Source organism: Tenrec ecaudatus, chromosome 17 (genome assembly GCF_050624435.1).
Source record: "Tenrec ecaudatus isolate mTenEca1 chromosome 17, mTenEca1.hap1, whole genome shotgun sequence".
Taxonomy (NCBI): Eukaryota; Metazoa; Chordata; class Mammalia; order Afrosoricida; family Tenrecidae; genus Tenrec; species Tenrec ecaudatus.
Genome location: NC_134546.1, coordinates 31,266,375 through 31,289,560, shown reverse-complemented (window position 1 = coordinate 31,289,560; position 23,186 = coordinate 31,266,375).

The window sequence follows — 23,186 nt, the reverse complement described above, 5'->3', positions numbered from 1 at the left end:
ATGAAACATGTTATGTTGAGCCCAGTGTTGCAGCCACTGTGTCCATCCATCTCGCTGGGGATCTTTTTTTCTTCATTTCGTTGTCTCTCGACTTGGTGAAGTGTCATGTCTTTTTCCAGGGACCAGTCTCTCCGGAAAACATACCCCAAATACTTGAGATGAAGTGTCATCATCCTTGCTCTGCTTCCTCCGAGACAGATTTGTTTGTTCTTCTGGTAGTTCATAGGATTTTCCGTATTCTTCACCAACGCCATGATTCAAATGCGCCAAATCCTCCGTGATTACCTTATTGTTTTTCACCTTTCACGTGGATCTGAGACAACTGAAAGTACCAAACACTAAAGTCAGGCGCTTTGATGACGTCCTTTGACTTTATTGGACCCTTGCTTCCATAGGCATTGATTGTGACGCAAGTAAAATAAAATCCCTGACAATGTCCACCTTTTTTCCATTTGTCATGATGCTGTCTCTTGGTCCAGTGGTGAGAATATGGCTATGCTTTACTTTACATTTTAACCCATATGGAAAGTCGTAGTCTTTGATCTTCATCACTAAGTGATTGAAGCCCTCCTTCCGTGAGCAAGGCTGTGCCGTGCTATCTGCCTCCCACAGGCTGTCAGTAAGTCTGCCTCTGATCCTGGTGCCATGTTCTTCTTCATGCAGTCCAACTTCTCAGATTATTTGCTTAGCATATAGATTGAAAAGTCTGGTATTCACACTGAGAGGGTACAACCCTGATGCACACCCTTCCTGGGTTTCAACCATGCAGCACGCTCTGGTTCTGTTTGGCCAACGAACGGTCTCTCCGTTTATGGACAGTTTCCAAATGAGTACATGTAAGCATCTGGAATTCCCCTTCTTTGAAATGTTCTTTATATTTGTTATGATCCCCAGTCTGATGCCTGTGCCCAGTCAATAAAACGCAAGTATACATCTTGTGTATTCTATGCTTTCAAGCAACGTCTATTTGACATCAGCAAAACTATCTTTCCTCCATGGTCTCTTTTGAATCAAACTTGGATTTCTGGCAGTTCCCTGCTGAGGGACTGTGGCAGCCATTTTTTAATTACCTTCAGCAGAACTTTATTGGCATGTGATATTATTGGTGCTCTTTGATAATTTCTGCATTCTGTTGGTTCACCTTTCTTGGGAATGATCGCAAATACGATCTCTTTCTATCAGTTGGGCAGGGAGTGTTCTTGCCAATTTCTTGACACGGATTAGTGAGTGTCCCCAGCACTGCATCTGTTTGATGAGGCATTTCCATTGGGTTCCACCTGCTCCGGGGGCTTTTTTCTCATCCACGCTTTCAGTGCAGCTTAAACTTCTCCGTTCAGTACTATTGGCTCTTGATCGTATGCTACTGTTGAAATGATTGAATGCTAACCAATTCTTTTGGGTATAGAGACTCTGCCTATTCCTTCTCTCCTCTTTTGATGCATCCTGCATCGTTTAGTATTTTGTCCCTAGAATTCTTTAACAAGATTTTTTTGTCTTTCTTTCTTTTAACTTGATATATACGGAGACTATTCTTCCCTATTGGTTTTCCAATTCCAAGTCTTTCCGCACTTCATTATCATGTCTTACATTATCCTTTCGCTTTAATGTTCTGTTCGGGTCTTTTACTTCATTTTCCCCATTTTTCTCAGCTACAGTATGTTCACTAATTTGTCGATATGGCTCTGAATTTATGCTAATTCTTGAAGAGCCGGATTATCATTGATTCTCCAATCAGTTTATGTATGAGAATTCAATGATAAATGAAGTCCCTCTCATGGCGGGCCTAGAGTTTTCTGTGGTTTCAAGCGATGGTTATTTCTTCCATATCCTGAATTACACTGGAAATGAATACATGTGTTAAAATAGCAGAATTTCTCCAATTGACTTCTTGACCCAAAGTAAGCTCTACTGGGACAACTCTTTCTGTTCCAACAGGATAGTAAACAAAAAAGCTTTTTAAAGGGAAATCTGGAAATTTGCAGTCAGTGATCAAAGAAAGTCACAAGAGCAGTGATTTCTTTTGCATCCCCATTTCACTCACCTGCCTCGCAAGTACCACAAACAGATGGATTTTGGAGCATGACCGTGGATTATCAAAATCTTCCTCAGTAACTATCGCCGCTTCTGCTATTCCTAAAGTTGACTCTACTGGAGCAAACAGACACAACTTTGGCTTCTCGTGTGTAGTCTTTGCCCTTGCAAATGCTTTTTTATTTTAAGAAGCCTGAGGAAGCTCTGGGTGGTACAAATGGCTGACACATTCAGATGGTAACTAAAAGGTTGGAGGTTGGAATCCACCGAGAGTATATTCGAAGCAAGGCCTGGTGATGTAACGTCAATGGAGCACCCCGTTCTACTCCAGCATCCACGAGGCCACCATGAGTTGGAAGTAACTCTGCAACAACTGTTGATCATTAAAAACTAAAAACCAGAAGCAATTTTAGTTTTCACTTAGCAGGAACAGAAACGTCATGCCCTGCCTCTGAGCTTTGTCGAATCTCTTTTATATGTATGAAAATGAACTTCTACTTTGCTTACCCACTATTATTGAAAATCTCCTATGCTAACAAACGAAGAAAATTCCCCACGGAAAGCTTGACTGAGTAAAGCTTCACACTACAGGCAGTGGGTGTTTTAAGAAGGACCTGGGGATCTTATTTAAGAAATGCCCCACAATGAACACGTAGATTCGGATTATTTTCCTCAAGTGCTAGTAGAGTATCTTGCAAGGAACCCTGGTGGCGTAGTGGTTCTGAATTGGGCTGCTAACACAATTGGATTGGGGTCATCGGATCAAAAGCACTAGGCGTTCCTTGGGAGAAGCAGGAACTTTCTACTCCCATAAAGGCTTGCAGTCTCCGACACTCACAGAGGAAGTTCTCCACCGCCCAGAGTGGCAATGTTAGAAGTGAGTTTGGTTTTGCTTGTTTGTTTATTATACTATCTTAATGGAAACACTCCACATGTTGTTAATCCAATGGTGGTTAGTTTACTAGATCAAATGGTTTGTTGTTGTTGTTTTTTTAAGTTAAAAAAAAGGTATCAAATTGGTGATTAGGCTGAATTGGCCAGTCGTTCCACACAATCAGCAAGTCAATTCTAAGCATTAGCCCTGATAGATTTGTTCTGTGAGACACAACGGACTTTGGCTAACAAACTGTCTTCATTCTCACAGACTAATAGCAATAGTTTCTGTTTTCTTTTTTAATTTAATGTATGCATAATCACCAATCTATCCCTTCACTCTTAATTCTGGAACCAATATGGAATGTGGTGGTTGTACTGATTGTTCATTTCTCCTGTCCTCGGTAAAGAAAGAGTAATAACACTACACTCACTATAAATTCCATCAGTAGGAGAGTTAGGAAGATGAATGAGGCCATATTGAGCCATTCTCCTACTGTATGTAAATATAAAGCTACGTCAGAGTCCCACAGGATTAGAACCATAGGTCGTGTTTTTTAATGCAGAAGAAAGCCACTTCATCAACATAAACTTGGCACAATTTTGATACATAACTACATCTATCTTACCAACCCATTGACATGCTGTAGTAAGTTGTGTTTTCCCTGTTCTTTTATGCTCCAAGTCACAGAAAGATTGATGTTACAAGCAAAACAAACAGTGCGATATGTACAGTATACTCTTGGTGGATATTAAAGGTCTTTCCGAGGTCCTGCTTTCTGAGGACCATGGAAGGCCACGTTGGACTGTGGAGACAGTACCCTTTCCATAATGCTTAATCCACGGGTGAATGCCTTGTTCAAAAGCAGGGAAGACATAGAAAAACGGGCATCCATCATCGAGAGCAAAGGTATATGGTGTTAAATGAATTTAGAAGGGATACTGGTTGTGGTCATAAAAAAGATCTGTACCCAGCTCTGGGGCAGAAATAAGCATCAATTTTATGGATGAGAAAGCCGTCATGAAATATCACTTCTAAAGGGACATGCTATTTTCTGGATTTATAAAATATCATTTCCATCAAGGTGCCCTGTTCAGAATGTCAGCTCCATGCCAGAGGCTGCAGAAGCAACTGAGGCCCTTGAGAAGCATCATTCCCCCTGGCAGTAGGGAAAGGGACGTGATGCTAGAACCTTTCCTTTGTCGGTGCTGGCAGGATGAGCCACATTTGGACCACAGGTTGCTACATTAGGTGACCATGTAGTCAGCCATCCAACATATCTGGACACGCACCCTGGAGAAGAAATAAGACTTCAATAGAAAATGCACACCTGAATAAGATACAGAATCCTCAACAAGCTCTCATTCCACTAGAGGAGATAACCATGCAAGCTAGTCATTAACAGGTAAAGGTTTAAGCGTCCACTTTTCCTCCCCAATACACACACACACACACAATTCTATGTTTCCTGCTCACTGAGCCCTCCCTTGCTTTAGGTTAGGGTTCATCTACAATCCCAGCTACTCAGGAATTGGAGGATGCCGTGCTAGATAATGAATAGATAAAGAACTAAGGAAAGGATCTGCTTAGGGAGAGAGATTGAGCAAGTATACCACTAAATATAGGGAAGGATAACTTGGGGTCAGGAGGAGACAGGTAGGTTTAAAGGGAGAAATGGTAGAACTGGGGTTGCAAGTACACTGGTACAAATAAGAGCTCTCGGCTCAAGGAATCCAGGACAGATAAACCTCTCAGAAATAGTAATGGGAGTAACGATACCATGAGGGCAGGGGGAAGGTGGGAGGAGAAGGAGGAGAAAGGGAACTGATAGCAGTGATCAATATATAACCACCATCACCCCTTTAGGGGAAAATACAACCAAAACATGGATGAAGGGAGGCAGTGGCTGGTGTAAGATATGAACATAATAATAATTTATAATTTATCAAGGGTTTGTGAGGGTGAGGAGGGGGGAGAAAAGGGAAAAAATGAGGAGCTGATACCAAGGGCTCAAGTAGAAAGAAAATGTTTAGAAAATGATGATAGTAACATATGTGCAAATGTGCTTGATACAATTGATGTGTGGATTGTTACAAGAGCTGTAAGAGCCCCAATAAAATGATTTACTAAAAAAGAAAATAACAGGAGAGATGGAAGAGGAGAATGATACAGCTAATATATGTACAACAGAAAACTAACCCCATTTACATCTTTTATTTTATAATAAATAATGGACTAAGGGAGAGAAGAAAACAAAGATATTTGAGATATAGGTACATATATACATACATATACACATACACATATAACAAGACAAGGAAGAAAGATGGAAAAACATTCACAGACCTCATTTCTGCAACTGGTCACATTGTTTTAGTTGGTATTTAAAATTGCCTTCTTCCACCACCCATTCCATATTTCCTTTGACCTTAGTCATTGTTCTTACCCAGGTGGGGTGACCCAAACCTTTGTTCCGGAAGGGTCTGGGTCATTAGTAGTCAAGTTAAAATTGGGATGTTATAGTTTACTTTGACTTTAATCACAGGGTACGATCGTACTAAAAGATGCAATAGGAATCTCCTATGTTTTTTATTTCCATTATGAAATATCCATCTGGTTTTCCCTTGGTTATCAGGATCAATTCCACGAGTCATTATGGTGACACTCTTATTTCTGGTTGATTCAGAAGGATGATATTCTTAACTTCCAGTACATACAGTCTTGTATCTCCTAGTTAGTGGGAGTCTCTTTGGAATGAAAACCTCTGCAGTGGAGGGTCTGAAGTAGAAATTTCCTTTATGGATATTAACACAAGACTTGTCCCAAGAAGGTGGAGGTTAAATATCGCCCAAATGTCCCACCTTTCCAAAGTGGGATGGAGCTGTACCACTCCATCACTCTACACCAACCACCACCTTCTTCCCTCCATTTGCTCCCTGATGTCCCAGGGCTCTGCAATCCATTGCAATGGCGACTCGGGACTCACAACGTAAAGGAAAATGGCTTATGTCGTAGGAGTCTTGGAAGCCCCAAAGGGAAGTTCTATTATGTCCTACAGGGTTTCTATGCGTCAGAATGAACTCAATCGGTGAGTTTGACTTTGGACTATGCAAATGTATTACCAGTAACTAGAATCATTGATATTTCTTTTTTTTGCCAGGCCCAATCAGCATCATGTCACCAATGTAATGGACCAGTGTGATGTTCTGGGAAAGGGAGAGGCAATCAGGATCCTGGAAATTAAATTATGACACAGGACTGGAGAGTTGATATCTCTGAGATAGGACAGAAAAGATGTTGTCGGCCTTGCCAGCTGTAGGCAAGTTGCTTTTAATGATCCTTTAAAAGTGGGATTGATTTTTAAAAAAGGCATTGGCAGATCAGTAATTGCCAAGTAGTAGGGGAGGTATTCATTTGCTCAAGCAATGAAACCACATCTGGAATAGCAGCTGCAATTGGAGTTGCCACCTGGTTATGTGTACAATAATCTACTGTCACTCTCCAAGGTCAGTCTGTCTTTTGCACAGGTTAAATAGGTGAGTTGAATAGGGATCTGATGAGAATCAGATACTTCAAGTCCTCAAGGAGAGCACTGATTTCTTCAGTTTCTCCAGGAAAGCAGCATTGCTTTTGGTTTCCTAGGTAGCAGCAGTTCTAATGCCCTTCACTTGACCCCCCTGCTATGATGGCCATTACTCAGAAATCCGAAGTCGGCAGTCTGCCAGTTTCTGAGTATTTGTTCCCATAAATGCATTCTGGAACTGGGGAATCATTCAAATGGGTGAGAGGGACCTGAACTAAGGCTCTGTTACTAATAATCTGACCTCTGTGTTCTCTTACCCTGAATGGTGGGCCTCGGTGATATTTTTGTTCTCTTGGAACTAGTGTCACTTCTGAGCCAGTGTCAAGTAATCCCTGAAAAATCTATATTTTCTTTTCCCCAATGAAAAGTTGGTCTCCTTGTGTTAGCCTGGGTTGACTAGACAAACAAATTCATAGACACTCATATGTATGTAAGAAAGAGATTTACATAGAAGAGCAATTGAATATAAAAAAACATCCCAGTCCAGTCCAGATCAAGTCCATAAGTCCAATATTAGCCCATATGTCTGATACCAATCTATAAAGTCTTCTTCAGACTCATGAAATACATGCAATGATGCTGAATGCAGGAAGATCACAGGCAGGGGATGGAAAGTCTTGTGGGTCCAGTGGTGGCTTAAGCATCTCAGTGCTGGTGTGGGTCTCCACATGGCTCCTCCAGCTCCAAGACCCTAGCATAACTCCATGTGTCTTGTCAATAGGAATGTCTCTTACTGAGTGAGTGAGTGCCCCACCTCCAATGAGCTATTAATCGCCTTAGCAGCTCCAAATAAGGGCATCAAGCTGTGATCTGATTGACAGGCTAAACACCACCCCTTCACTCTTAAGTCTCAAGTTGACAACAGATTATGTAACTACCACACTCATAAAAAGCCATAGATCCCTTTGAGGAAGGCTAGGAGAAAAGCAAAAAGTATACATATTTGGCAATATAGTGTAGCTCTTCCTCAAGGGTACCTGCCCTACCCCTTCATTCAAGAAGCTGTGGATCTCTAAAGTGGTTCAAGTTTTTGGAACTAATTAAGGGGCCATGGCTCTGATAGTCTGGCCAGACATATATGTTTAGTCTGCCATATATGTTTAGTAAAATTCCTATCTATTTAACTCCTAGAAACACAGCTAAGAAGCCAATGCCATCAATCTATACAAATCAGACTATTCTGATTGTTACTTTGACTCGTCTTTCCATTATGGTAACCACATTCTCCTCATCTTTGTCAGTTAATGCTGCCAATCAGACCATACCACCACAGGGGTCCAATCAGATTCATGTATTTAGGGGTCTTGACTCAATTAGGATGTTCCCACTGTCAAATCTGACTTGCACAAAAATAACAAGGGGGCTATCTTCACAAATTTGTTCCTCACTATTGTGGTGCAGGAGTGCCCTCTGGGCACTCCATGTGTGGGTTTGTGGGTCTAACTTGTTAAGTTCTCTCTGCCATGCCAATTTCCCTAAGTCTTTGGATACCTTCAACAATATACCGAGGCAGATCTGATTTTGCAACTTGATTTGGTGTGGACCCTTGATGAATTCATGCTTCAGTGAATCAACCAAATAAACGATTAAGTCCTTTACTCAACTCTCAAACTGAAACACTGAATGTAGAATCTGTGCTTAGAGGGCCCATATCAATAAACTCAGACTGATCCAACTTTATGATCCTTGTCCCCTTATCCAATACCCTTAATGGCCACCCCAACACATATTTCTCTGGTTTCTGTTTGTATGTATTAGAAGAATCAAGCATTACTTTAGGAATGATGCCTAACTCCTTCTGTGCCACTTTACCTAGAGGGGCTTACAAGGATTATAGAGCTAGTAACAAAAATAGGTGTGTGTGTTTAGGGGGGGGGTGGTCCTGAGGACATTCAGCAACATCTTGTAATGCCCTAGGCAATGTTGCAGATGCCACCACATGTGATATCTCAGAGAAAGTCTCTTAAGGAACAGGTGGGTTCATCTCATCAGAGGAGCATGGTAGGCTAAAAGTTTTATTGGGGAGGATGGTTTTTCAAGGATGGAGTAATGGATTCAAATGAGCATAGGAGAGCTGGTTCTTCTGTTGGCAGGAGTGATTCAATAATGTTTAGGGACTCAATATTTCTAGATTCCTGATTTTCTACTCATATGTCCTTATTCCTGAGGAGCCCTGGTGGTATAGTGGTTACAAGTTGGGCTTCAACCCACATGATTGGCAGTTCAAAACCACTGGCAGCTCCTCAGGAGAACAACTTGGCTTTCTACTCCCATCAACAGTTACAGTCTAGCAACACACAGGGAGTCACTATCAGCATTGACTCAATGGCACTATGTCCTCATCCCAAGTGTCATTGTCCCATTTATTTCAAATCAATACCCTTGCTTTATCTTCAGATTTCAATTGACATTGCAATTCAGTTACTTTATGATTAGACTCTGGGTTTGATTTTTGGCGACATCAGCTCTGTTACCACAAGAATGAGGCTTTCAGGGCACAAGCAGAAATCTTCAGATCTTGAATGCCACTCTTGAGCTGTAACTCTGAAGTTCTAAGCTCATTCCTTTCTTCCACCATCTTGTCTTGGAAAAGTAGAACCAGCCAACTATCATCCTTATAGTTATCGTTGGCATCAGCAAACAGATTGCACTTTAAGCGCCTGGCTGCCATCTCTACTGTTAGTCCTAGAGGTTTCTATAAATGTGTGCAACCTTTGGGGCACTGTGTCAGACAGGGCTAAGGAAAAGACATTCTTTATAGACATTGATTGCTTCTTGTTCCGCCTTGCTAATGTAATCTGTATTGCAGATAAGAATTAGCATCCCATTATGGGTTGTGCCAGGCAAGCATGGTCTACGCTGCAGTGTCTCTCACTTGTGGATTGGGTTTTCCTCTTCGGGACGTTGTTTTAGGAAGGACATAACAAGAGTTTGCTTTTACTTGCCAGAGTTTTAAGGGAAAACGATGTCTTTGCCCTTTCCTTTTTCAAATAACAAATCATGAATAATAGCCTACATCACTGTAGTGTGTGTTAATGCTCCCAGCCAAAGAACACTGAACAAAATTCTGTTAAGTTCCAGGGTCTGTTATGATTTTTTTTAGTTCCCTTTGACCTTTGAGATCAAAACAGTGACTAATAGCAATGTTTGGGCCAATTACATTTATAGTGTGTTATTTCTAAAGCACGTAAGCCATGGCCTTCCTAGAAATACGGGCTGGGACACACCTACATATAAAACACAACTCTTCAAAGCACGAATTTGCTGTTGATTACATGTTGGCCTCTCTCCTCTGCCATATTTTACTATAAAACTGTGGCAGCAAAGGTCTTGCTTGTTTGGTCGGATATGTACCTGAATGTTTGGACTTCTTGTAGCGTCTTGATTGTTGTCCACTCAGCTCCTGGGAAAGAGAGACAACAGCCACTGATCCTCCAGTCGATCCTGAATTCACATGAGTCTGGGGCATTTTCCAGGTCCTCAGAGGAATTCCCGTTGAGCCGGTAGACTACATATTTCAGTCTGGTCTGAGTGTCTTGGGTTCCAAATGGAGCTCCGTGTCTCCGATTTCCCAGTCCTCCCCAACGGAAGGACAGCTGGACCATCTGGACTGGTGCTCTCTCTCTCCCTCCACTGGAGCCACCTGTGGCTCTTCATGTCCTTCCACAGCACAGACTCTGAAAGTATGTTTTCCGATGAGGATGTTAGCCATTTGATCATTCAAATGTGAAAGGAACCAAACATGTCATTGCCCTTATAAGTTTTCACCGAGAGGTGAAGCTGTGGTTTTTACTTTCCCCATGAGAAGAAGGAAGGATGTGGAGATCTTCGACCCTTTGGCCCTATGAGGTATATTGGAGTTGCCCACAAATATCCCTCATGAATTCCATTTTCGCTTTCTCTTGCTTTTAGATATTTCCATCATTGCTATTGCAACTTTCGAGATTAATTATACAGAAGGGTAAAAAATTTTTCGTATGCTTGATTCAAGGATGGTTCAACTTTTTAACTCTCAAATACTTGGCATTAGAATGCCTGAGTTACATAACAATTGAAGAGAGCTTGATGACGCACACTGATAAACTCACGTTCCCCTCAAACACATCTTCATTTTTTTCACTGAGTATGAAAATAATCCTTGGTCATTAAATTTTTTTCAGCTCGTTGGAGAACGTGTACATGAAAAGGAGATTAGCTACAATATTGTTTTTCCTGTTGTTAGGAGACATCGAGTTAATTCTGACTCATAGTGGCCCAGGAAACCGCAGCGATGCCCCCACCAGGCTCTGCGGGTCATGATCTTTACAGGAGTATATTTCCAGATGGTTCTCTCCTGGAGCCGCTGGCTGGATTCCAAGCACTTCATCTTTGTGCTCCTGGGACAGTTTACCTACAGTATCATCACCGAATACCTTCTGTGAATATTGTTTCCAACTGAGATGTAAAACTCATATACCATAAAATTCGCTGTTTAAAGTGTACAATTCTGTGGTTTCATATCATCACAAAGTAGTGCCACCATCACCACTTATAACCTTATGACATTTCCATAATCCAAGAAAGATGCCCTAGACCCACAAGCATTCTCCCATGCCCTGGCCCGAGGCAACCACTAATCCATAGCGTTGCTTTTTCTGGATATTCCAGAGCTATGACATCATGCAATATGTGGTCTTGCATGACTCACTTCTTTCACTTGGCATGTTTTTACAGCTCGATCAAAACTCAGCCTAACAAATATGTGTCCAAACCCAATCTACTGTCATTGCGTCGATTCTGGCTCAGAGCAGCCTCATATACAGTTGTCAAAGATATAAATTTGACAGGATCAGAGAACCTCATCTTTCCCCCATGGAAAAGCTGTTGAGTTTGAGCCACCAACCTTGGAGTTAGCAGTCCAAAGCTTAGCTGATGGACATGAGTATCCCATTGTCATGGTCAACCGGTGGTTTACCATGGCCAGCAGTCTACGAGTGGATGTAGCATACTCAGCACCTGGGCAGGAGCTGTAAGAGGCACTGTGTGTTTCTGTGAGTTCTCTGGCTCTTCCTCTTGGCCATGAGGAGACTGCTTCTTCAGCTTGGCTGGTTCCAGAGTAATAGGACACAAGAAGCAGAGAGGCAGCTGACTACAGCCACTGACACATATATGAAAGAAACGTGGTAGTTACTATAAACCACTAAGATTACAGGTTCACTGTTCTTGCACCAAAGCTCACGTGTGTATAAATCATGTACTGTACTTCTCCACCCAAGGATATAATGTAAACTTACAGGTATGCATCTAAAACTCTGGTGTTACAGAAACTGAAGTTCAAATAGATTAAGTGATGCATTCAAGGGGACAAAATCAGTCAAGAGAGGTAACGCCTATTTTAAATCCCTATTCTGACTTGCAGTCTAGGTGTTTTGTCCAAGTAAAGCAAAGGAAAGCGGACTATTAGACATTTTTAAAATCACCTATAAAACAATCATCCGGTCAGAGAGCTTTGAGTAATGGAAGCTTTATAGGATTTGGGTGAGATTGTTGGTGTTGGTGTCCATGGACTTGTGGTGACTTTGTTTCCTAGCCCTGCTTGAGCCTCACAGTCATAGGCACTCTCCAGCCCGTCTTTGCAGTTACCCTGTAGTTAATGTGAGTGCCTTCTAACTTCGGGAGGAGCTCCCTGGTGGTGTCGTGCTTAAGCTCTTGGCTACTGACTGGGTGCTTGGAACCTAACTACCACTCTACGGGAGAACGATGTGCCAGTGTGCTTCTGTGAAGATTCACAGCCTTGGAAAGTCCTACAGGGCAGTCCTACCGGGTCCTAGAGAGTCGCTAGGAGTTAGAATTGATAGCAGTGTTTCCATAGTAAGAGTTTCCAACTTAGGGGACTCATCTTGCAGCAATAAATCATGCAATGTTCTATTGTGAGCTACAGAGTTTTCATTAGCTGATATTTGATCAGGGCTTTCTTCCTGATCCATCTTAGTCCGGAAGTTCTGCTGAAATCTTTCCACCATGGATGACCCTACTGGAATTCAAAATGCCTGTGACATAGCTTCCAGCTTCATGGTCACATGAAAGCCCCACAAGAGGACAAAGGGAGAGATGGGTGGTTGATAAGATGACAGAGCATTTATGAAGCTCCTCATACAGTATTACTGGATACACTGCTGACGATCCTGCACTATTGTTGGGCTGAAAATTTCAAACTCATCCATGCTGCACTAATGAGCTAATACTAATTGGAAAATTGCAATCTTTGTTGAGCTTCTCGGCAAAAGTACTTTAAAATGGGAGAAGTGTAATATAAGAGTTAATCCTTATTCCTTATCTCTACTGCCCTTGGGTCTGGGATGACTACTGACAAATAAGTGGCTTGCTTCTTTCCATCTATTTCTGTGCCTCACCAAACAGCATGATTGACACAATTGCCTGCCTTAATCCCAGAGGCTGAACGCGTAGCCTGTGAGGGGCCACTGACGGAAGGGATTCATGGCCAGCCTCTGCCCATGCTCCTTCGGGTGTGAAGCTGTGTGTCTATCTCTTTTTCTATCTTAAGCTCACAAATAAATTACAGGTCTGCTTGACCAACTTCCCAAAAGAAAGGATTGGGGTGAATCATCACTATTAGTAAATTAAAACGAGCAGCTAACAAATCACTGTGATTGGACAACTCTGGCTTTCCAACCCGATTGCACTTCGAGGTATTAACCTGGCCACTGATGGTCTTCAGAGACCAGACACTTGGGATATTGACACGAAAAGGGCTTTCCTTGTTTGTATTACAGTGGGTGAGCAAAACTCGGAATCACCGGGTGATGCAAAAGGGTCAGCACACACTACACTGGCTGAAAGATTGGTATAGGAAACCACCCAAAGGTACCTAAGAAGAAAGACTGGGTGATGTGCTTCTGAAAGTCCACAGCCTCGAACACCTTCTGGAGCAGTTCTCCACTGCACACTTGGGGTCACCATGAGTTGGAATTGACTTGACAGCACCCGACAACAGGCAAAACTCCCTCGAAAAAGTAACTGATGTCCATGCTTTCATGAGAGTGAGCAGAGTTGGATAAAGCATTTCTTCTATTTGTTCCTTTATTTTTTTTTCTCAAAGCTACGTTCCCTTAGAGTCCCTGGGTGGTGCAAATGGAAAAATAGGAGGTTCAAGATCACCCTAAGGTGACTTGCGACTAGAAGCCAGGTCATCGCCTACTGAAAAGTAATCCAGGACAACACAATGTCTTCCAAATCCATCTATGTCATTAGAGTTACTAGGGACTCATCATGACTCTTTAGTGGTGCATAGTATTCAGTTATATCGATGTTAAGATGTTTCTTTACCCATTCTTCCACTAATGGGCATTTAAGCTGTTTTTCCCCTCTTGTTATTGTGAATAGTGCTACAGAAAACAAGAGTGTGCATATATCTATTCATGGATGGTTCTTATTTCTTAAAAGTTTATACTATGTGAGGGATTGCCAGGTCATATGACATCATCCTCTGATTTCTTGGCTGCTGCTCCCAAGGGCATTTGAATAAGCTTACTTGGTCCCAATTCTCTCAGTAAGCTTAGAGTCCTGATGGTGGAGTGGTTATGCTTTGAGCTGTAATCTGCAAGATCAGCAGTTCAAAACTCTGAGCCACTCCACAGGAGAAAGACTGGATTTTCTACTCCCCAAAAGAGTTGAAGTCTGGAAACCCACAGAGGCAGTTCTACCCTGTCCTATAGGGTCACTGTCAGTCACCATGGACTCTATGGAAATGAGTTTGTTTTTTTTAAATCAGTCACCTCAAGCCCTGATGGCCCAGTGGTTCAGCTCTTGGCTTTTAACCCAAAGGTCGGCCATGCAAACCCACAGGCTGCTGCAATCTAGGTCCGTAAATACTTACGGCTTTGCAAACCCTACAGACTAGCTCTACTCTGCCCAATACGAGTACTGTGAGTCAGATGGACTCTAGGTGGCAATGGGTTTCGTGGATATCTTTGTTCATACCCTGCCATGTAGTTGACCAAGCAGTGGACAGGAACGTAAAAGAAAAAAATTCAAAATAAAGGTTTTCCTCCTAAAAGAAATTACCTTGTGTGGCTTGCAGGGGTGGTACAGGAAGGGAGGGAAGGGAAAGCAGAAGGCGAGAAGGTAGACAGGTGCTGGGTGAGGAGGAAGAGAACATATTCTAGGAGGGAGAACAGAATTAAAAGAGGAAGGCACAGGGAAGCTTTTGCCAGCGGGGCGGTGATAAGTTGTTTAAACTGTTAAATATGAAAACAATGATCTGAAATGTAAACTCCCATCTAATTCAAAATAAAAAAGCTTGAAAAAAGATAGAATCTTATATTGTCTCGTATTTGGTAAATGTACTGCAAAATAAAACCCTCTTTAAAGTATTAATAAACAAAATGTGACTTTAAGGTCTAAGTATGCCCGACCCAAGTCTTGGCATTTTTGATCATCTGATATGCATAAGAAAGGTGGTATAGTGCATAAGAAAGACCTGAGAATAATTGATGCATTTACGTTGAGGTGTTCAAGAAGAATATTGAATATACCTTGGCCTACCAGAAGAACAAACAAATTTGTATTAAAAATACAGCCAGAATGCTCTTTAGAAGCAAGGTTGGCAAGACATTGTCTCATGTATTTTAGATAACTCCTATGGTCAGGAGGGATCAGTTACTAGGGAAGGACCAGATGCTTGGTAAAACAGAGGGAGACCCTCAAAGAGATGGATTGATACTATGGCTGAAACAATAGACTCAAATGTAATGACATTGTGAGGATGGCCCAGGACTAGGAAGTGTTGCATTTCATTGTACATGGGGTGACTGTGAGTTTTAGAGTGAATTCAGTGGCACCTACCAACAAGGACAATAAGCTTTTTCAATCAGCACATCAGCCCTGGGTAGGACAAACCAGAACTGGTCAGATAACCGCTTCCAGAGTGAGGGAATAAGAAATGCTAAGAGAGGGCAGGAGTTATTACGTGGCAGATCTTCTAGCCCAGTGGTTCTCAACCTGTGGGTTGCGAACCCTTTGGAGGTCGAATGACCCTTTCACAGGGGTCACCTAAGACCAACAGAAAACACCTGTTTCTGATGGTCTTAGGAAGCAAGACACCACTCTATCTGTCTCCAAGCGGGTCCGCCCACATGCAGATACACCGACATACCAGTATGTGACAGGGATGGCGCCATAATGTACTTATATGGACCAGTCACAGTGTAGAAAACAGCTGCTGTGATGAAAGTGGCTACTCTGTTAGAAGCAGCTACTGTGTTGAAAGCAAGTAGTATTGGAAGTAAAACAACACTTCATGAATTATAATTACTGGGTAAATGTAAAATCATGTATTGTTAAATCATCAACTACTTCAAAAAAAATCTGTACCATGGGAACTTAATCAGGTTGCTGATTGGTCATTTTATATTCAGCTGTGGTTGATGTGAATATTGCCCCCTTGTGATAGTAACAGGTATGTAAAAAAAACAGGATGGTAAGTCATAGGAAACCTTAATGAACTGTATTGAATGAACTATGCCATGTATAATTTTTGTATTATTTTATAATCATTTTATTGGGGGCTCATACAATTCTTATCACAATCCATACACACATCCATTGTGTCAAGAATATGTGTACCTTTGTTGCCATCATCATTCTCAAAATATTTGCCTCCTACCTGAGCCCTTACTATATGCTGTTCATTTTCCCCCTCCCTCCCCACTGCCCCCTACCTCATGAACCCTTCATCATATATAAATTATTATTATTTTGTCATATATTACACTGTCTGATGTCTCCCCCCACCTTCTTCTCTGCTGTCCCTCCCCCAGGGAGGAGGCTATACGTAGATTCTTGTAATCAGTTCCCCCTTTGTACCCTACCCTCTTTCCACCCTCCTTGTATCGCCACTCTCACCACTGGTCCTGAAGTATTCCCTGTGTTTCTAGCTCCTATCTGTAGCAGTGTACATCTTCTGGTCTAGCCAGATTTGTAAGGTAGAATTGGGATCATGATAGTGGGGAGGAGGAAGCATTTAAGAACTAGAGAAACGTTATATGTTTCATCATTGCTACCCTGCACCCTGCCTGGCTTATCTCCTCCCCACAACCCTTCAGTAAGGGGTGTCCAGTTGGCTACCATTGGGCTTTGAGTCTCCACTCTGCACTCACCCACATTTTCAATTATATGATTTTTTTGGTCCTTGATGCTTGATCCCTTCGACAGCTTGTGGTCACACAGGCTGGTGTGTTTCTTCCATGTGGGCTTTGATGCTTCTGAGCTAGATGGCCACGTGTTTATCTTTGAGCCTTTAAGACCCTAGTCACTATATCATTTGATAGCTGGGCACCATCAGCTTTCTTCACCACATTTGCTTATGCACAAGTTTGTCTTCATTGATCGTATCAGGGAGGTGGGCACTGGTTGATATTATTTTTAGTTCTTTGATGTCTGATAACTGGTCCCTTCAACACCTCATGGTCAGCCAAGCTGGTGTGCTTTTTCCATGTGGACTTTGATGCTTCTCAGCTAGATGGCCGCTTGTTTCTCTTCAAGCCTTTAAGACCCCAGATGCTACATCTTTTGATAGCCAGGCACCGTCAGCTTTCTTCACCACATTTGTTTATGCACACATTTTTCTTCAGCAATCGTGTCAGGAAGGTGTGCATCCTGGAATGCCAATTTAATAGAACAAAGTGTTCTTGCATTGAGTAAGTACTTGAGTGGAGGCCCAATGTCCATCTGCTGCCTTAGTACTTAACCTATAAATATATGCACATAGATCTGTTTCCCTATACTCATATAAATATATTTACATATGTACACTCCAGTCTTTGGACCTCTATAAATACCCTTTGTCAGCTAGTTCTTTCCTCTATTTCCTTTTACTTTCCCCTTGTCCCGCTATCATGCTCAACTTTCATTTGGGTTTCAGTAATTTCTCTCGATTACCTTGCCCTTGCTGAATCCCTACCAGGCCTCTAATACCCCCCTTGCTACTGATTTTGGATCACTTATTGCTCCCCTGTCCCTGAGTTGGCCAGCACCACCTCCTTACCCCCTCCTCCCCCTCTCCCATGTCCCCCTGGAACCATTAGTCCCATTGTTTTCTCCTCCAGACTATTCATGCAGTCTATCTTATCTAGTTAGATCTGTAGAGATAATAATATGCACCAAAAATCAAGTCATAGCAAGATAGACGATGAGTGAGAACACAGCTATGACAACAAAAAAGGAAACCAATTACCCATAGAAGAATAAATTAATTAAAAGAAAAAATGTAAAAGAAAGAAAAACCTGTAAATAGATCAAGGTCTGATTTTTTATCTCTAGGCTTGTCCTTCAGTCAAGTCCCATGGAGTACCATGCTTTGGCCCCAGAGTCTATCCTTTGTACTCCCTCGGGGGCTCCCTGCTCTGCTCCCACAGTTGCTCTACCACACGCTTTTAGTGGTTTACCTCAGTGTCACAGGGTCAGTCTGGGCCATTCCCGGCCCTGAGTCTCCAATGTTGTCCCCCTTAGGGCCCTAGGCCATCAAGGGATGGTGTGTCTCATATTGGGATCAGCCATATTGTCCACTCTATCCATTGGCTGTTCAGAGTAAAGATATCATCCTCCAGGCCTGATGGGCCATGATGTAATTTTTTGTATTATTAAAGCTATTGTTATATACTATATTCATTAGTAAACCATCCCATGATCATGGATCATATAAAGAACATTAAGAAAAGAAAATATAGTGAGGATTTTTTACAGTATGGTTTTACCTCAATAATTACAGCAGGAATTGAAAAACCGCAGTGTGTTATTTTTTGTGACATTGCAATGTGTTATTTTTTGTGACATTCTATCAGCCATATCCATGAAGTCAAACAAACTAAAACGCCACTTTGATAACAAGCATCTGAGCTTTGCCGGCAAGGATGCCAACTATTTTAGGAGCAAAGCTGATGGACTCAAGAAAGCCAGACTTGTCATTGGTGGCAAGTACCACAACAAAATGTAGCAGCCATTGAAACTTCATATTTGGCGGCACTCAGAATCACCAGAGCTATGAAACCTCACACCATTGCTGAAGATTCACTGTTGTCATCGGCCAAAGGCATTGTTCAAATTCTGATCTGAGACGAACTTGTTATGAAATTGAGTGTAATTTCCTTATCTAATGACACTGTCTGAGGAAGAATAGATGACATGTCTGCTGGTATTCTTGATCAGATAATCCAAGAATTAAATCTGCCCCACTTCCAATATTTAGCATCCACTTGATGAATCTACAGACGTTGCAAACTGTTCACAGTTACTGGTTTATGTGAGGTATCTTGATGGCGACTTTAAAGATTAGTTTCTTTTTTGCAAACCTCTTGAAACAACAACTACTGCATGTGTTGTATTTGACACAGTTGGTTCATTTCTGAAAGAGGATAAGATCTCTTGGGAAAATGTTTGTGGTGTTTGCACAGATGATGCTACAGCTATGCTAGGATGTCAATCTGGATTTCAATGTTTGGTACTGAATGAGTCACCAAAAGTCATCAGAACTTACTGTATGATTCATCAACAAATAGTAACAACAACAATGCTGCCACAAGAGTTACAAGAAGTAATGAAAAGTGTCATAAGTTCTGTAAATTTTGTAAAGGCAAGCACTTTAAACAGTCGACTGTTTTCACAACTGTGCAACGAGTTAGATGCACTGAATAATGCTCTGCTATTTCAGACTGAAGTGAGATGGTTGTTGAGAGGAAACATTTTAAAACGTGTTTTTGAGCTTCATGATGAACTCAAACGTTTTCTAATCAGAAAGCAAGACCGCAGTTCGAAGCACTTTTCAGCAATAAAAGTGAACTGCAGAAAATAGCTTCCTTAGTTGACATCTTTGCCATCTTGAATGAGTTAAATTTCTCACTGCAAGGACAAAATGAAACCTGCCTCCATTTGTCTGAAAAGATCCAATCATTCCAAGTGAAATTTCAGCTTTGGTAAAAAAAATAATAATAAAATATGAAAATAAAATTTGCATGTTGCCTACCCTATCTGCTATCTTTGAGGAACATGACATTGAACCAGACAAAAGGATTACGATGATCATTTCTGTGAAAGAACACTTGCACATGCTTGCAGATGGAATTCCATCGTACTTTCCAAATCTAAAATTTGCACTTGCCAAAGTTGGAGATATTCCCGAGACAGCGCAAGAGTGGTTCATTGAACTTATTAACAACAACACAGCAAGAACTGATTTCAGTTACAAAATTCTGGATCAAGTGTTTGCAGTCATATCCTGTTCTGTCTGAGACTATGTTGCTCCTTCTTCCATTTCCAACAACATATCTTTGTGGAACAGGGTTTTCTAGCTTGTTGGTTATCAAGTCTAAATACAGAAGTAGACTTGTTGTGGAGGATGATCTTTATTGTACTCTTGCAAAGACTGCCCTGAGAATTACTGATCTGATGAGAAAGAAGCTATCTTAACCTTTGCCCTGACGTTGGCTTTTTACGCATACTGTCACAAAACGGAGCAATGTCGTTTACTGTTGTTATATGAAGACTGTTACCCATGCTACACCATGCTTCAAGACAAATTTTCATTTATTTGGAATTAGAAATAAATATTTCACAATATATAATTACATATTGTTTTGTGATTAATCACGATGCTTTAATTATGTTCAACTTGTAACAATGAAAATACATCCTGCATATCAGATATTTACATTACAATTCATAACAGTAACAAAATTACAGTGATGAAGTAGCAACAAAAGTCATTTTCTGGTTGGGGGTCTCCACAACATGAGTCACTGTATTAAAGGGTTGCAGCATTAGGAAGGTTGAGAACCACTGTTCTAGCCCTTTAGCTCAGCAAGATCTAGGCTTGGATCCATAAGAGGTAGGAGCAGTTTGATTCCCTTGCCCCTCCAGGTTCCCATGAGATCTATTATTCTATTTTCCTCAAGCAGAAGGGAGAGTCGCAATCTGTGGCCAGATTCAGGATTTCGCCAGGTGTCCATGTTTGCTGTGACCCAGGTGTCCTCTAGAATTGTGAGAAAAGTCAAGAGGAGCAAGAGTCTGACAAAAGGGAGTGGAGAGGAAATGAAACTCACCAGGTGATCCTGAAATAATACGACTGAGTCTGATCCAAGCTCAAGTGTCCAAGAGGAAATTTGAAATGCCCTTTATGTGGCTCCCACAGAATTTCATCTATTTGTTTTTAAACCACTGGGTTATTCTTAGGTACATTATTCATAAGGTCCCCAAGATAAGCCAGTGTTTGGAAGGATAAAGAGGTGAGATAAACAGGCTCGGCAATGGGACTTGTGGAAAAATTAAGTCATTCATTGTTCTAAGGCCTCAGAGTCAACAATACAAATGGTTTGGTATTTTTTGGGTTGTTTTGTTTTTTTTGCTTTAGACAATTGCAGAGGGAAGAAGGCAGGAGAGGGAGACTCAAACTATGAAATATTGTAGAAAATTAATCTTAGGGTGAATAATCAGAATAGAAAGATGTTTTTCACATAAGTAAGAAGAGTCATAAATGAGTAGGATTTTAGTAGAGCCACCTAATTTTGGCCCCTCTATTCTCTTCCTCTGTCTTTTTTCTTTCCCTCTCTCCTTTCCCTTAGTGCTCCCAAACAATGTCTGCACCCTTGAAAACTCACATTCAGGACACAAAATAAACCCTCAGTCTGACTGCAAACTGCCACTGTCACTGCTCGTTACTCAGTAATTTCTGTTTTCAAAAAGCAATGTGGTTTTTGTTGATTTTTTTTCCTTTCCCCTTTCAACATCCTCCCTACATCCAATCAGCTATTTCTCAAACCTTATGTGCTTGTGTCAGGCAGGTCAGAGAGTGTTTTGTCAAGTCTTTTCCACTGGGACCTAGAGAGTGAGGTTAGGTGGGCTGATCAAGGACACAGAGCCAGCCAGGGGTAGAAGAAGAGCCTGGAGGTTCCCCTATCACCCAGGGCCCTGCTTCAGTGGGGCCTCTTTGTTACCAGAAGGAAAGATTATACTGAGATACATTTAAGTACTGCCTTTTTATCTCAGGAGGGTCCAGATGAACCACACTCCTCTCACTGCATCGCCTTGCCTCTTGCCATTTGCAAGTACTCCTTCCGCATTCATGATGGGACCCCAATGAGAACAAGAAAGGGCTAGTTCAGGAAATACCTTTCTGCTCCCAGATAGCTGGGATCTGTGGGTACCAAGTATAACCCCATCCTAGGAAAGCAGTGGGATTGGGGATCCAGCAGCCCAGGAGCTCTTCCAGAAACCAATTGTAATGAGAAGTTGCCAGTTGTTGGTTCTCTTGACCACCACCCTGGGCTCAGAGGATCAGAGAAACTGCCAGGACCCGGGTAATAAGGCCAGAAGGGAAGCGTTCCTCCACCTGGTACATCTGTAATTAAAGGTATTCAGCAATACATTAGCAATACATTTGAGTTAGAATCCAAGTCTTTGAAATCAATATTTGGGCTGTTTGTTATAGGAAATTTGGAGCTTCAACATTAAATTCCAATTTTAATCATTCTTCCTAACCTATCTGATGTCAAATCAAAAACTTCTCAGAGGTTGATATTGGAGGACATCAAATTAAATCTTGCTAATAACCACAAGCAATCGAAAGACCATTGAACCAGTTGCCATGGAATTGATTCTGACTCATAGTAACCACACCAGTGTGTCAGGGTAGAACCACACTCTGTGGGGGTTTCAGTGGCTGGTTTTTCAGTGGTGCTCTAGGTCTTTTGTCCAAGTCACTACCGGTGGTAAAATTCAAACCTCCAACCTTTCCAATAATAGCTAAGTGTGTTAACTATTTGCACCACCTAGGAATTCCCCCCAAAAGGAGGAGACTTTAACTAGTTCAGCTACAACTAGTCCTGTTATGTCTAGCAAGTCACAGGACCTCCTACTCAGCCGCCTTAGTTTCTACACAATGGGGAGGTGGGGAAGCAACCCTCTCCATCTTACCTCCTGGGCATGCCAACGATACTATTAAGTAACACAAAAGAGAGAGGCTACGATTATTTCTTTGTTCCCTCATGCCAGCACTTGGCCATATGAAAGCACTAGGATCCTGGTCAGCTGGAGCCAATGTGAACCAGAAGATTTTAATCATCACCAGTAGAGCCTTCGGAGCGGTCCACTTATAAGAGTTCTCTGAAGGCTTGGTGTCTGTCTTCACATTCGAATAACTGTATTTATATGACTCTGCATGCTGTGTGTGTGTGTGTGTGTTCTTATTCTAAACCTGTCAGCACGATAGGGGCATGCAGCTCTCAAGGAATCATAAGAATTTTATTTCCTATTAATGATGCCTTTTTGTCAGACCTTCTGTCCAGTGTCAACCTAAAGCCAATGGTGGTCAGGCACCCTGGAACATAAGCTGGAGTTTTTAAACCAATTTGTGATGATATAGAATCAAGTGAAGAAGAATTGCTGAGATGGCAACTATTTGGAAGCTACCTGAGTGCAAAGTAGAAACCACCATCTGCCAGCCTGAAGGGGGGAATATTAATTCTATACATTAAAAAATAAAACAAACAACAACAAATCACAGCTACTTAAACAAATAATATGAAGTAAAGGGGAACAGGGATAAACAGAGTTAAAAGAGAGCTAAAAATGTGTTCCTATTCTGTGCCCTTTGATATGATCTAGGAGTCTTGCCCCCAAACTCAAGCTGTTATTGTTAAGTGTTGTCCA